Source organism: Rhamphochromis sp. 'chilingali' (genome assembly GCF_963969265.1).
Source record: "Rhamphochromis sp. 'chilingali' genome assembly, chromosome: 10".
Classification (NCBI taxonomy): domain Eukaryota; kingdom Metazoa; phylum Chordata; class Actinopteri; order Cichliformes; family Cichlidae; genus Rhamphochromis; species Rhamphochromis sp. 'chilingali'.
Window position 1 is genome coordinate 4,522,777 of NC_137937.1, and position 12,224 is coordinate 4,535,000.

The window sequence follows — 12,224 nt, forward strand, 5'->3', positions numbered from 1 at the left end:
AGTGTCACAGGGCAGCTCGAGCCTATCCCAGCTATCTTAGGGCGAGAAGCAGGGTGCACCCTCGACAGGTCACCAGTCTGTTACAGGGCTAACACATAGACGCAGAAAACCATTCGCACCTATCGCCAATTTACACTCTTCGATTACCTATTGCCACTAACTGCAGGTCGTTGGACTGTGGCAGGAAGCCGGAGTACAAGGAAAGAACCCACGCAAAAACAGGAAGAACATGCAAACTCCACACAGAGCGACGGTAGAGCTGAACTCAAGACCTTCTTCCTGTGGGGTAACGGTGCTAACCACTGTGCCGCCCGCGTGTGAGCAACCGTCTCCCAGAAATTTAAAAAAGTTCAGTTACTTTCTTTCAAGCTTCTTACACTACATTGACTTATGTTTTTACATAATCTCAGAAGAGGAGAGCCACTGAGGGAACGCCTTCCGCCCTCCAACGCCTCCACCGTGACCTCCACTTCTGAGAGGAATTGCCCACAGATCAAGCATGGAGTGTGCCTGAATGGACATGCAGAACTCCAAGGTTCGGCCCAGTGTTGAGGGTTTTCCCAAAGGAGAGGGCCCGGCGGGCGGTGCCTCACAGCCCTCTGCCTCTGGGAGTGGCCCCTTTCTACTAAGGAGGCAAGAGGTGGCCAGGAGTCTGTCAGCGAGTTCTGCATGTCCTGGTGACCCTCCACCTGTTTCACAGGTAGGTGCAGCCTGATCTATCTAGTGAAAGTCTAGACAGACCAGACCAGCTCAACCACACAGACACTTCCTACCTGATTTGAGGACAAAAGCAGAGTATGCAATATGTGGGACACACACACACACACACACACACACACACACACACACACACACACACACACACACACACACACACACACACACACACACACACACACACACACACACACACACACAGATCAGTTGAAAGGGACAGAAGAAATGGCAAAAGTGAGAATATCTCACACACACACACAACAGAGGGGGAAGAGATAGAGAAATTGGCAAATGTGAGATCATGCTAAGCAGCTTGAACTGAAAGTGACTGGAAATGTTTACGTTTGATCAGCCACCCATCCATTCTCTGCTGTGTTTCTTTTCCAGTGTCACAGGGCAGCTCGAGCCTATCCCAGCTATCTTAGGGCGAGAAGCAGGGTGCACCCTCGACAGGTCACCAGTCTGTTACAGGGCTAACACATAGACGCAGAAAACCATTCGCACCTATCGCCAATTTACACTCTTCGATTACCTATTGCCACTAACTGCAGGTCGTTGGACTGTGGCAGGAAGCCGGACTACAAGGAAAGAACCCACGCAAAAACAGGAAGAACATGCAAACTCCACACAGAGCGACGGTAGAGCTGAACTCAAGACCTTCTTCCTGTGTGGTAACGGTGCTAACCACTGTGCCGCCCGCGTGTGAGCAACCGTCTCCCAGAAATTTAAAAAAGTTCAGTTACTTTCTTTCAAGCTGCTTACACTACATTGACTTTTGTTTTTACAGAATCTCAGAAGAGGAGAGCCACTGAGGGAACGCCTTCCGCCCTCCGACGCCTCCACCGTGACCTCCACTTCTGAGAGGAATTGCCCACAGATCAAGCATGGAGTGTGCCTGAATGGACATACAGAACTCCAAGGTTCGGCCCAGTGTTGAGGGTTTTCCCAAAGGAGAGGGCCCGGCGGGCGGTGCCTCACAGCCCTCTGCCTCTGGGAGTGGCCCCTTTCTACTAAGGAGGCAAGAGGTGGCCAGGAGTCTGTCAGCGAGTTCTGCATGTCCTGGTGACCCTCCACCTGTTTCACAGGTGGGTGCAGCCTGATCTATCTAGTGAAAGTCTAGACAGACCAGACCAGCTCAACCACACAGACACTTCCTACCTGATTTGAGGACAAAAGCAGAGTATGCAATATGTGGGACACACACACACACACACACACACACACACACACACACACACACACACACACACACACACACACCAGTTGAAAGGGACAGAAGAAATGGCAAAAGTGAGAATATCTCACACACACACAACAGAGGGGGAAGAGATAGAGAAATTGGCAAATGTGAGATCATGCTAAGCAGCTTGAACTGAAAGTGACTGGAAATGTTTACGTTTGATCAGCCACCCATCCATTCTCTGCTGTGTTTCTTTTCCAGTGTCACAGGGCAGCTCGAGCCTATCCCAGCTATCTTAGGGCGAGAAGCAGGGTACACCCTCGACAGGTCACCAGTCTGTTACAGGGCTAACACAGATACAGACAACCCTAGACACTTAAGAGCATTTCAGAGTTTCTCCACAAACTAGGATTTTGGAAAGAGGCCGGAGCACGTGGAGTGAACCCCCACAAACACTTTGAGAACATGAGAAGTCCATACAGAAAGACCTCAGCCTGATAGTGGAGTTGAACTCAGGACCTTCTTGCTGTGCGGGCAACTATATTAACCACTGTGCCACCGTGTTGCCCTTGTTTGTTCACCCGTCAATGAATTCATTTACTTCATTACTAAGCTTCTTACCTTTACACATGCACCCACACACAGGGGAAAGAGCTAGAGGAAATGGCAAATGTTAGATGATAATCTCTCTCTCACTCACACACACAAGACAAGGGGAGAGAGAAAGAAGAAATGACAAATGTGAGATCATCGCACGCACACACACACACTCACAAACACACAAGCACACAAACAGACACACACAGGGGATAGAGATAGAGGAAACGGCAAATGTGAGATCAAGCTAAGCAGGTTGAATCAAAAGTGACTGGACATATTTACGTTTGATCAACGGTCTCCAAAATGTGAGTGAAGTTGGCCCCCCCACCTTCTTCAAATCCAACAAAAGTGGTATCAAACGTTTGTGCTACGTTTGTGCTGCAAAAATTTTCGTTTGTGCTGCTATCATTTTAAAGATATTAATAAAAATTTCTAGAGGTCATCAGAGGTCAACCAGCCCCCTCATATTAATGGAATCAAACAAAATTGGTGTCAATCAGTTGTGCTATGTTTGTGCTGGTTTGTGCTCCTAAAATTGTTGTTTGTGCCGCTATCATTTTAAAAATATTAATAAAACAACGTCTTGATGCGTGCTTAATCATCCGGGTAAGTAAATTCCAAAAGGTTGATTCTGTTCATCCGGACACTTTCAGTGGGAGAAACGTTTCGTCACTCATCCAAGTGACTTCTTCAGTCTCAGCTGACTGCAGTTTTCCCCAATCTTATAAACAGTACATTTGACCTTTACATTTTCATTAATGTCTTTGAAAACAGAAGCAGCACAAACGACAACTTTAGCAGCACAAACCAGCACAAACATAGCACAACTGATTGACACCAATTTTGTTTGATTCCATTAATATGAGGGGGCTGGTTGACCTCTGATGACCTCTAGAAATTTTTATTAATATCTTTAAAATGATAGCAGCACAAACGAAAATTTTTGCAGCACAAACGCAGCACAAACGTTTGATACCACTTTTGTTGGATTTGAAGAGTGAGTGAAGTTGGCCCCCCCGCTCACGTCTCCAAGACATTTAAATGGATGTGCTGCAGGGATTGTCATAACATAACCTGATTAACATGTTATCTGCTGACTGTTAGGGGTCGACAAGCAAAACGAGCTCCTGGTACAAAATGCCTTACTGTTTCCCATTAACACAAATGATGCAAAGGTTGCTCTCCACAAATGTGGGCATAGTGTGCTATGAGTGCGACATAAAACTGTAGAGATAGAGCTTATGTGAGATGTTTGTGTGATGCTATAACAGAGCCGCAACAAATTTTTTGAAGTGATCAGCAATAGCTGTGAAGCTATTCATTACTGAGTTCATGTTTGGAACTTTGATTTCTGTTTATTTTTCTGTTTGTTTTCAATAAATTGGATGCTCAAAAAATGCTTTTGTCCAATTTCTGCTTGTTGCATGTTGAAGCTCTACTTGGAACCTTGTTAAGATCCAACCATGCAAAATATGACTTTTTTATTTTTTTGTTGCAATTTTTCAAGAGGTCTTAAACTTTTGATCGGGACTGTATCTCTATTCAGACCAGCTTGATTGTGACATCACAGAACAGAACCTCCCTGCAGTCTGTTGTTTTTATTGTGTGTGTGTGTTTTTTTTTAAATCTGCCATTGCTTTAGATATTTCAACCTTTTTGAAAAGTATTTTCTTTTGCAGTTAGGATCCTTATTTGCTTTAAATCCATCACAGTACAGCAAACTAACCTTTTTAAACCCAACCGAGTATTTTCCTGCAGCCTTTAAGTAACACAGTCTACCTAAGTTTGATTTGTAGCACGTTTCACACTATGTAAAAAACATAATGTTACCTGTACAGACCCAGTATGTGATTTAAAAACACGAGGACTTACACGTGATCTTTAAATGAGGAGTCCTTACCTTTAAATGTAACGTCTCTTCTTCCTCTCCTGTCTTGTCTTTCTAAACCTTCTTCTTGTCTCAGCTTGATTTCTTGTTTCTTCGTGTCAAACACCGCAGCCGGCGATTTGGCTACCAACGCACTGTGCTACACACTACACACAGTTTGTGTGTGCTGACATTTGTTGAGCTGATAGAAACGCTGCATTTGAAATTATCTGCCAATTAAAAAAAAAAAAAAGTCACTCCCTTTATGCGTCTTCCTCTTCGGATAGGTAGATCCCAACGTACCGAAGCCGCAACTTAGGGACACATGCCGTTTTTCCGGTCTTGTGGCAAAAAGAAAAAAAGAAGAAAAAACCCCAAGTGTCCCACTCTTAACTCCTGACCTTTTCAAATGTCCACAAAGTCCGCATTGACTCTACAACTTCCTTTATCTTCGTTCCCATGGTAACGAAGGGATACACATATTTATAAAGGAGAATGCGCTTCTATCTGATTCTATCTGAAAAACCGTTGAGAAGTGCTGTGGTTTTTAGCCCCACTTATTTGCGCTCTTCCTCTCCTTCATCGGGTGCAGCTTCACCTAGGGATGGATGGACACACACACACACACCCACTGCTCCACCCCTCCCCTGATGCTGCTCAGCCACAAACCACACCCCGCCACAGGCACGTGCAGAGGGGGGGCTAGAGGGGCTTGAGCACCCGCCCCTTTCCTGATGGGTGCCCAAAGTGCCCTTTTGTTGAGGCAACTTTTTAAAAAAAAATTATTATTTTTTTTATGTGTGTGTGTGTGCGTGCGGAGTCTTGTCTGTGCCCATCAACAATAATATTTAACTATTAATCACAGTTTTGCTAAATAAAAGGATCTGGCTTGCATCAGTCACATGATCACATTTAACCAATGATCGCCCTTGACGGCAGAACGCGCTGGTTACGAGCCGGGAACGAGCTCACAAAGAGCACGCGCATTTGTTGCGGTCCGGAGCTGTAGGAGAAACACAAGTTAACTCAGAGACACAGACTGATGCGACAAACCCAGTAAGTAGGTGCACAGCGTGCACTGTAGTGTATAGCACCCAGGAGTATTAGCTTATTACGTACACGTTGGTAAGTTGTCTTGTGGCAACTGACGAACTGAAACAAACGAGCGTGCTGTGTGTGCAACAGCGCGACAAACATTACCTGTCCTTTTATTAACTGCACAAGCAGTGCTGGTCACAGCTGCTGGCTACCTGTGTAAGGCTGTCATGGATCTGTAGCTCTGTCACCGTTTTAGGGAACATATTTCGTTTTAAAGTAAGTTTCCGGGCTTTTCCTGCCTTTCTGGAGGGATTATATTTCACTAAAAAACGATCTAATATGCATGTCCACATAATAATTATTATAATTATAATATATTAAAAACACACGCTGTATTTTAAAAAACATACATTAAGAAGCAGATTATATTAGATTTATATTTTAAATAAGACAAAAGTTGGATTTTACAGCAGTAAAATTATTGTATCTCTACAGTTTAAAAATGTAATAAGCTTTGCCCCTGCACAGAGTGGATAGTGAAACAAATGGAATCATCATAAATACATTATTTCATATTTATTACTTCCCCCTCCTCATTGCGTTATTATTGTAGCTCTAGTAATAAATAATAATGTAAGGATTATGGATCAGCACCGTGATGCCCATAGTATATACAGTATTCTGAAGAAGGTCTAAAATGTCACTGTGTGTGCGTGCATGTGTGTGTTTTATTTAGATGGATTTTTTTTTAAAATATTACTCATGATATAACATTGTCCAGACATGCCTGGTAAGGACATGAGGAGGAAACAGCAGGAGCTGTGTGAGGCTACTAAAGGCAGTGCTATAACATTTTTCTGTCATCATTTTATTATAGATTAAGTGCAAGAGTTGTTAGGTGTGGATAATTAGATTATAGTTTATTGCAATAGCAAGTTGTGCCTTCAAAGGAGCTTGCAAAGACTACGATGACCGGGATGACTGAGAACCTTCACAGACAAGTTGTGCCTTGTTCTCACATAGCAAGTGGAGAGTGATATATGAAATGATGGGATGGAAGGAAGAAGAGAAGCAAAGAGTGATTCACAGGCAGAGCCTAATTTATTTCTCACAGTTTTTTGTTGCCTTATGGTTCCAAGCGCTGTCACCAATCTTTGCATTTTGTTATTATCTCATGACACTTGTTTAATCAGCTACCATCTCTCCTATGGACTTTTTAATGTCTACAGTCTCAGATCAACACAGCCCTTCTCTTCCCATATTAGATTCTTGATGAATGTGTGTTGTTGTTATTCAACCTGGTTCAATGTGCCCCTTTTTAACTTTGAGCACCCGTCCCTTTAAACCTCTCTGCACGGCCCTGCCCCGCCACAGTGCTTTTCAGATTTTTAAAATGTAGTTAATGAATTATTCAGTGTGTTTCAAACTAAACTGTTTATAAAACCAACAAAACCCCTAAAAATTAATCTTAACTACGTGTTTTGTCAGTTACTCAAAACATTTTTCTAAATGAGATAATATGTGGTTTGTGGCTCAGCTGCAGGGAGGGCTTTGGCTGGTGGGTTCAGGGTGTGGTGTCAGGGGATGCTGACCCACACGGCTGTTCTGCATCATCTGATCATGTTGGGACTGTGTGCTGCACGGGAAGAAGGTGGCTGGAAAACTGCACAAGCAGAAGAAACCAACGACAAACTGTAAATAAAAGCATCTACGTGCTTGTAACATGCATGCTTTACACCCTAACTGTTTATTAAGCATAACAAGGTTTTAATAAAATAGACATTGATTTCCTTAAACAATTTAGAAGAAAAAATAGCAGTCATCATAAAGCTAACAAAAAAAAACACGGAAAAAATGCCTGAATAGCACAAGTGATTAATGCCATCAAGCTAATGCTAAAGAAGCAGCAGACAATGACAGGTCAACATAAAATAACTAAATCTTAAGGAATGAGTAATAACATAATGTATGATTAACTATATTTCACATTTATGAATGAATTACATTTTTCAGGTTTATTATCATTATGATTCAGACATAATGCAGCTGTAAAGATCACATTTAGTAGCAAATTTCTCATCAATAGAACCCAACACTAATTATATTTGATTTGGAGAGAATTAGAGAGATAGAGAATTATAAAAAGGGAATTAAAAAACACAGCATGGTACATTATTACAAATAAGGCACTCCCACATCAAAAGTAAAACTTGGAAGCTTTGTGTCTCTGTCATTATTTCTTCTGCCATACAGCTACACCGCTGGAGCATGGTACACAGAAGTCGCTTTAAAAAAATACATTTAGTATAGCTCTTCAGGCATAGAAAACATAACTTTACCTTACATCGAGGACAAACAACAAATTTACAATTCCACTTGCTGTACTCAACCAGGAGGTGAGACAGGGACGGATAGAAGGACATCCGTGGACTTCCTCCAATGAACCAAAGGTTATCTGGGCAGGTTTGTAGTGTTTTTAGTGATTTTCACAGCAGTCTTTCCAAGGCCGTGGACTCTCCCATTCCCTCAAACACTGCAAGCAGAATTCAAACGGCTGTCCATTTACTGCTGTGCACACTTTACAGAGGACATTCAAATCTGATCCATTCTCTCTTATCACAATGGATCTGCATTCGGGACACTACAGGGAGACCTCCCTTATGGGGATGCTGCTGACATATTATAAATTGTTATATCTATATTTAGCCTAATGGTAAGGAGAAATATTACTTTTTTCCACCGTCGAGATCCTTTGAGATCAAAGTGGATCAACAGCTTCACCAAATGAAGCACTATAAAAACTGCACAGGAAAAATATCCCTAACTTCACCTGTGATCACACGGTAGTTTTCTGTTGCAAAGGGAACAAAGAGAAAGACTTCACTGAGTGAAAAAGGATGAAGATACAAGCTGGTGATGATCCAGTGCACCTGGTCTCAGGACGTGAAGAAAAAGCCTGATCACCTTCTCCACAAAAACAAGGTGAGCTTAATGTTATGATTGATTTTAGCTTTTCAAGTTATGTATGTTACTTTCATAATAGTCACAGATTATATTGCAAACGCAGTGATTGCTGTTATGTGTATGATGACCAAAACTCTCTAAAAAACTGTTATTTCTTGCTGGCTTTCAATGGAAGATTATACCCATCCATTCAATTGAATTTGTTTTGAAGTCTTTTTCTGCTTTGATTGAGCTTGAAAGTCAAAAACACCACCAACAAAAAACTTTTAAAACTGCTTTTTGTTTCCTTTTTTCCTTTGAAGAAATCCTGAGCAGGAGGAACCAAACAGCTAAGAGCATCTTGACCACAGTGGGGGAAAAGGTGTGCACTGAGGATGATTTTGAAATATTAACTTTGTTGTCACTGCTAAGGAGTTTTGGACACAGGAGTGTGTTTAAAATGTGTGCATCTTCAGTGGTGTTCAGGGAACCTGACATAATAGTTTTTGACATGTTTAAATATTTTGTGAGGTTCATCTCTGTCCTCTGTTGTGTGTGTAGGATATCTTATGGCTGAAGTCCGGCTGACTGTCGCTGGGAAGCTATTGGTGAACGACTCTGCATCTCTATCTGAATATGGGCTCAAGCCCTCGTGCGTGGTGCAGATGGTGGTGAAGGTCCACAGAGGCTGACAGAGACCAGCAATATGATACATCCAAAGGACAAAATGCATCATCTTTGCTAACTGGCACTGAACTGTGTCGTCTTTGATCTTTGGTTTTCTTCTACACTTAAACATACAGCTCAATGAAGCATTAAATGTAAGCGACTGTATAACTTACTTGTTATAATAGTCTTACAGAGTAGGCCTTGAGATGGAGAGGATAGATGCAGCTTCAGTAAAAGACATTTTCAGGGAAAGAACATTTTCCAATTCCTCTTTGGAAATTTGAATATTGTGAAAAATGACTTGAAAAAACATGTTTTTAATAAGGCTTTGAGCTAAATGTGGAAAAATGTTGCTACTAATTCCAGCATCATTCAGTTTACAAACGACGTCCCATTGAATAACTGGAATCCCCCCTCCCCCATTTTCACATAATGTGAAGCCATCCAGTGGGATGGTTCACATTTTTGAAACTCCTGATATTGCGTGAAATCCCTTTATGCACACTTTGACTACAAGGGGTAGCCGACAAGCATTAAAAAAGGATAATGTTTTTAAAAATGGGAAGAGCAACCAAATTATAACATAACATTAAAGTGAGCATGTGCTACACACCTCCTGCATGAATCAATAAATTCAGATATATTTAATCAGTGATGCAAAATCTTACAAAACATGCTTTGGTTTTGTCGAGTGGACTCTTGCTGCCTTTAGCAGAGAGTGCTAATTCTGGGACTGGTGGATGCTTACAGCACACAGTATATGAAGAAAACTATAAAGATGTTTACATACAGCCTATAAACATGGAGTGATGGTAATACAACCACAAATTTGTTTCACAGCTGAAATTAATCAGATAAAAATAAAAACTGCATTATTTTTTAATGCTGTGCCACTGGTATTCTATTTGTACTTGTCTAGATTTATACTCCTCTACACCTCTTTAGATGCTGTATTGCTTTAAAACATTGATGTGAAGATACCAGTGCCCATTCTGCTGGTTAAAAAAATAAGAAGGTAATCTTTAAATACACCAAATGTTCAGGTACATCCTGAAGGGTGCAAAATTCCACACAGGCAGGAGGGGTCACTGTTTGAAAACAGTTGCAGGTCAGCTAAAGTACATACAATGGCATAACACTGCAAACCAGGGATACTGGTTAAATGACCATAGGGAGATTTTAAATGGAAAAAACTAACAAAAGATCAAAATACATATGTACATATTACTCACAAATCATATCAAGTTTGAACTCTTTTTTTTTAGGGAACAGAAGTCAAATTAACCATGGGTTCAATCTGGTTACAAAAAGCTTTCTTCACATTAATAAATACATTACTCATACGTCACCTGCATGTGGGTAAATCCTAGAGTCATACAGGAAGCAGCGGAGCCAGCTTCCTAGGCCTATACTGATATGTGTGTGAGCACATGGCTCCTGACAGTTATTTTGTATCCGTAATCATAATGCAACAATCAAAAAGAGAGGTGTTTGGATAAACTGTTATTTATTTTCAGGCTGTTTTTTCAAGATCCAGTGCATTTAACAGTGCATTGAAACATTTGATGCTGTGACGCAAAATTACCTAAACACCAATGAAAGGGTAATCAGAAACTTACAAAGTAGCCAGTAATCCTGGTGATGACTCGTGTGAACTTAAATCTTCTAGAAAAATATATGTGACCCTATGACTTGTCATAGGATGCCAATTTAGCCTGCAGCCTGAAAATAGAGCATAAAATGTAAATCATGGATGGAAGGTTACATCGGACACCAAAAAGCATGTATTCATGCACCGCAGACGAGCTTTTCTACACTTCACCCAGACAAGCTGTATTTAAAACCACTAATGTCAGAACCAGTCATAACGTACTGCATGTAATGTGCCTAACACAGATCATCTCCTGTCTTTTGCCATGTGTGTGAAAGGGCCACAATGTCTAGCGTTCATGACAGAAAATGGCATCACACCAATCTTATATTCACCAAATTACATTCAAGCTATAATTTTTGAGAAGGTTCATGACATGTAGGTAAAATATTTTCCTCTACAAAACTCTAAATGTCCTTTGGCATCTTTGCTTTTTTTTAAAAATTAGCATACATCTTTAAATTAAATCAAAAGTAAGAAATATATGAAACTGATGTTAACGAGGCAGCTAGTGACTAGCTGAATAAAAAAAGTGCTGATGAGTCTTTGCGGTCACATGAGGCTCAGCTGAAGGAGATGGCGAGGAAAAGGTAACGGAAGGAGAGATGATGCAGAAAGGCACAGAGTAGGTTTCCTCCATTGTGTCTTCACTCCTGCAGTTTGAACTGGAAAGAACTGGTGCTCCATTTGGTTGTGTCACAGTCAAGCATGGTGCGCTCTGTGAAGATCACATTCCCTTCTGCATCTATCAGGATAATTGTATTGGTTCTGAATGGATAACAATACAGAGAAGAAAACAATTGTAAATTTAATATCTAATAAGTATGACAGTGGTTATGAAAAGTCACTTTTCAGACACTGTTTGCCGCTGCCCTGCTAAATGATGTTTTGATAGCTTTGGAAAGGACTAACCCTCTGACCTTTTGGCTACAAGAGAGTGTCTGTACCCAATAATCCAGTGTTTCATTGCTGTGGAGGATTGATTACACTGGGGATTTTTTGTGTGTGCCAAGAGTTCACTGTTCTGTGATATTGCTGTCTAGCACAGTAGTGTAGGTGGAGTTTGGGTGCCCCCTCGAATCCAAGAAATATATTATTATTTGAGGTCTGTCAATTCAAAGCTGCTTTTTACCTGTCCATTTGGAGACAGTAAAAACTAATATTCTTAAAATTCTATTCCTAAAATTAAAATCACAATTCAATTTCAAGTTAATAATATACAATCTTTTGATTTGACTAAAGCAGAACAATATTTAAAGAAATTTAAAAGGCCTTCTGGGTTTTGTTTGTTTGTTTGTTTGTTTTTTTGCTGTATTATGCTTTTAAAAACATCAAAATCCACAGTCAGATTACAACAAAAACAAACAAGAAGCACTCTGAGAGCGCAAATTGTATTCAATTCAATTTTATTTATATAGCGCCAAATCACAACAAAAGTCGCCTCAAGGTGCTTCATAGATATAGAGAAAACCCCAACAATCATATGACCCCCTATGAGCAAGCACTTTGGCGACAGTGGGAAGGAAAAACTCCCTTTTAACAGGAAGAAACCTCTGACA

General features: G+C 40.9%; 1 long non-coding RNA gene across 5 annotated transcripts; it reads left to right on the plus strand.

Moving 5' to 3' along the window:
• The first annotated feature begins 1,817 nt into the window (after positions 1-1,817).
• Positions 1,818-10,049, plus strand: LOC308403488. 5 transcript variants are annotated; one of them, XR_013972917.1, is made up of 6 exons: positions 1,823-5,420; positions 6,940-7,096; positions 7,796-7,865; positions 8,265-8,384; positions 8,669-8,727; positions 8,907-10,049. It is a non-coding gene; the product is annotated as an uncharacterized lncRNA (long non-coding RNA). The 5 variants fall into 5 exon arrangements; XR_013972915.1 differs by having other exon boundaries at positions 1,818-5,420; positions 7,796-8,384; XR_013972918.1 differs by lacking the exon at positions 6,940-7,096 and having other exon boundaries at positions 1,825-5,420.
• The last annotated feature ends 2,175 nt before the right edge of the window (positions 10,050-12,224 follow it).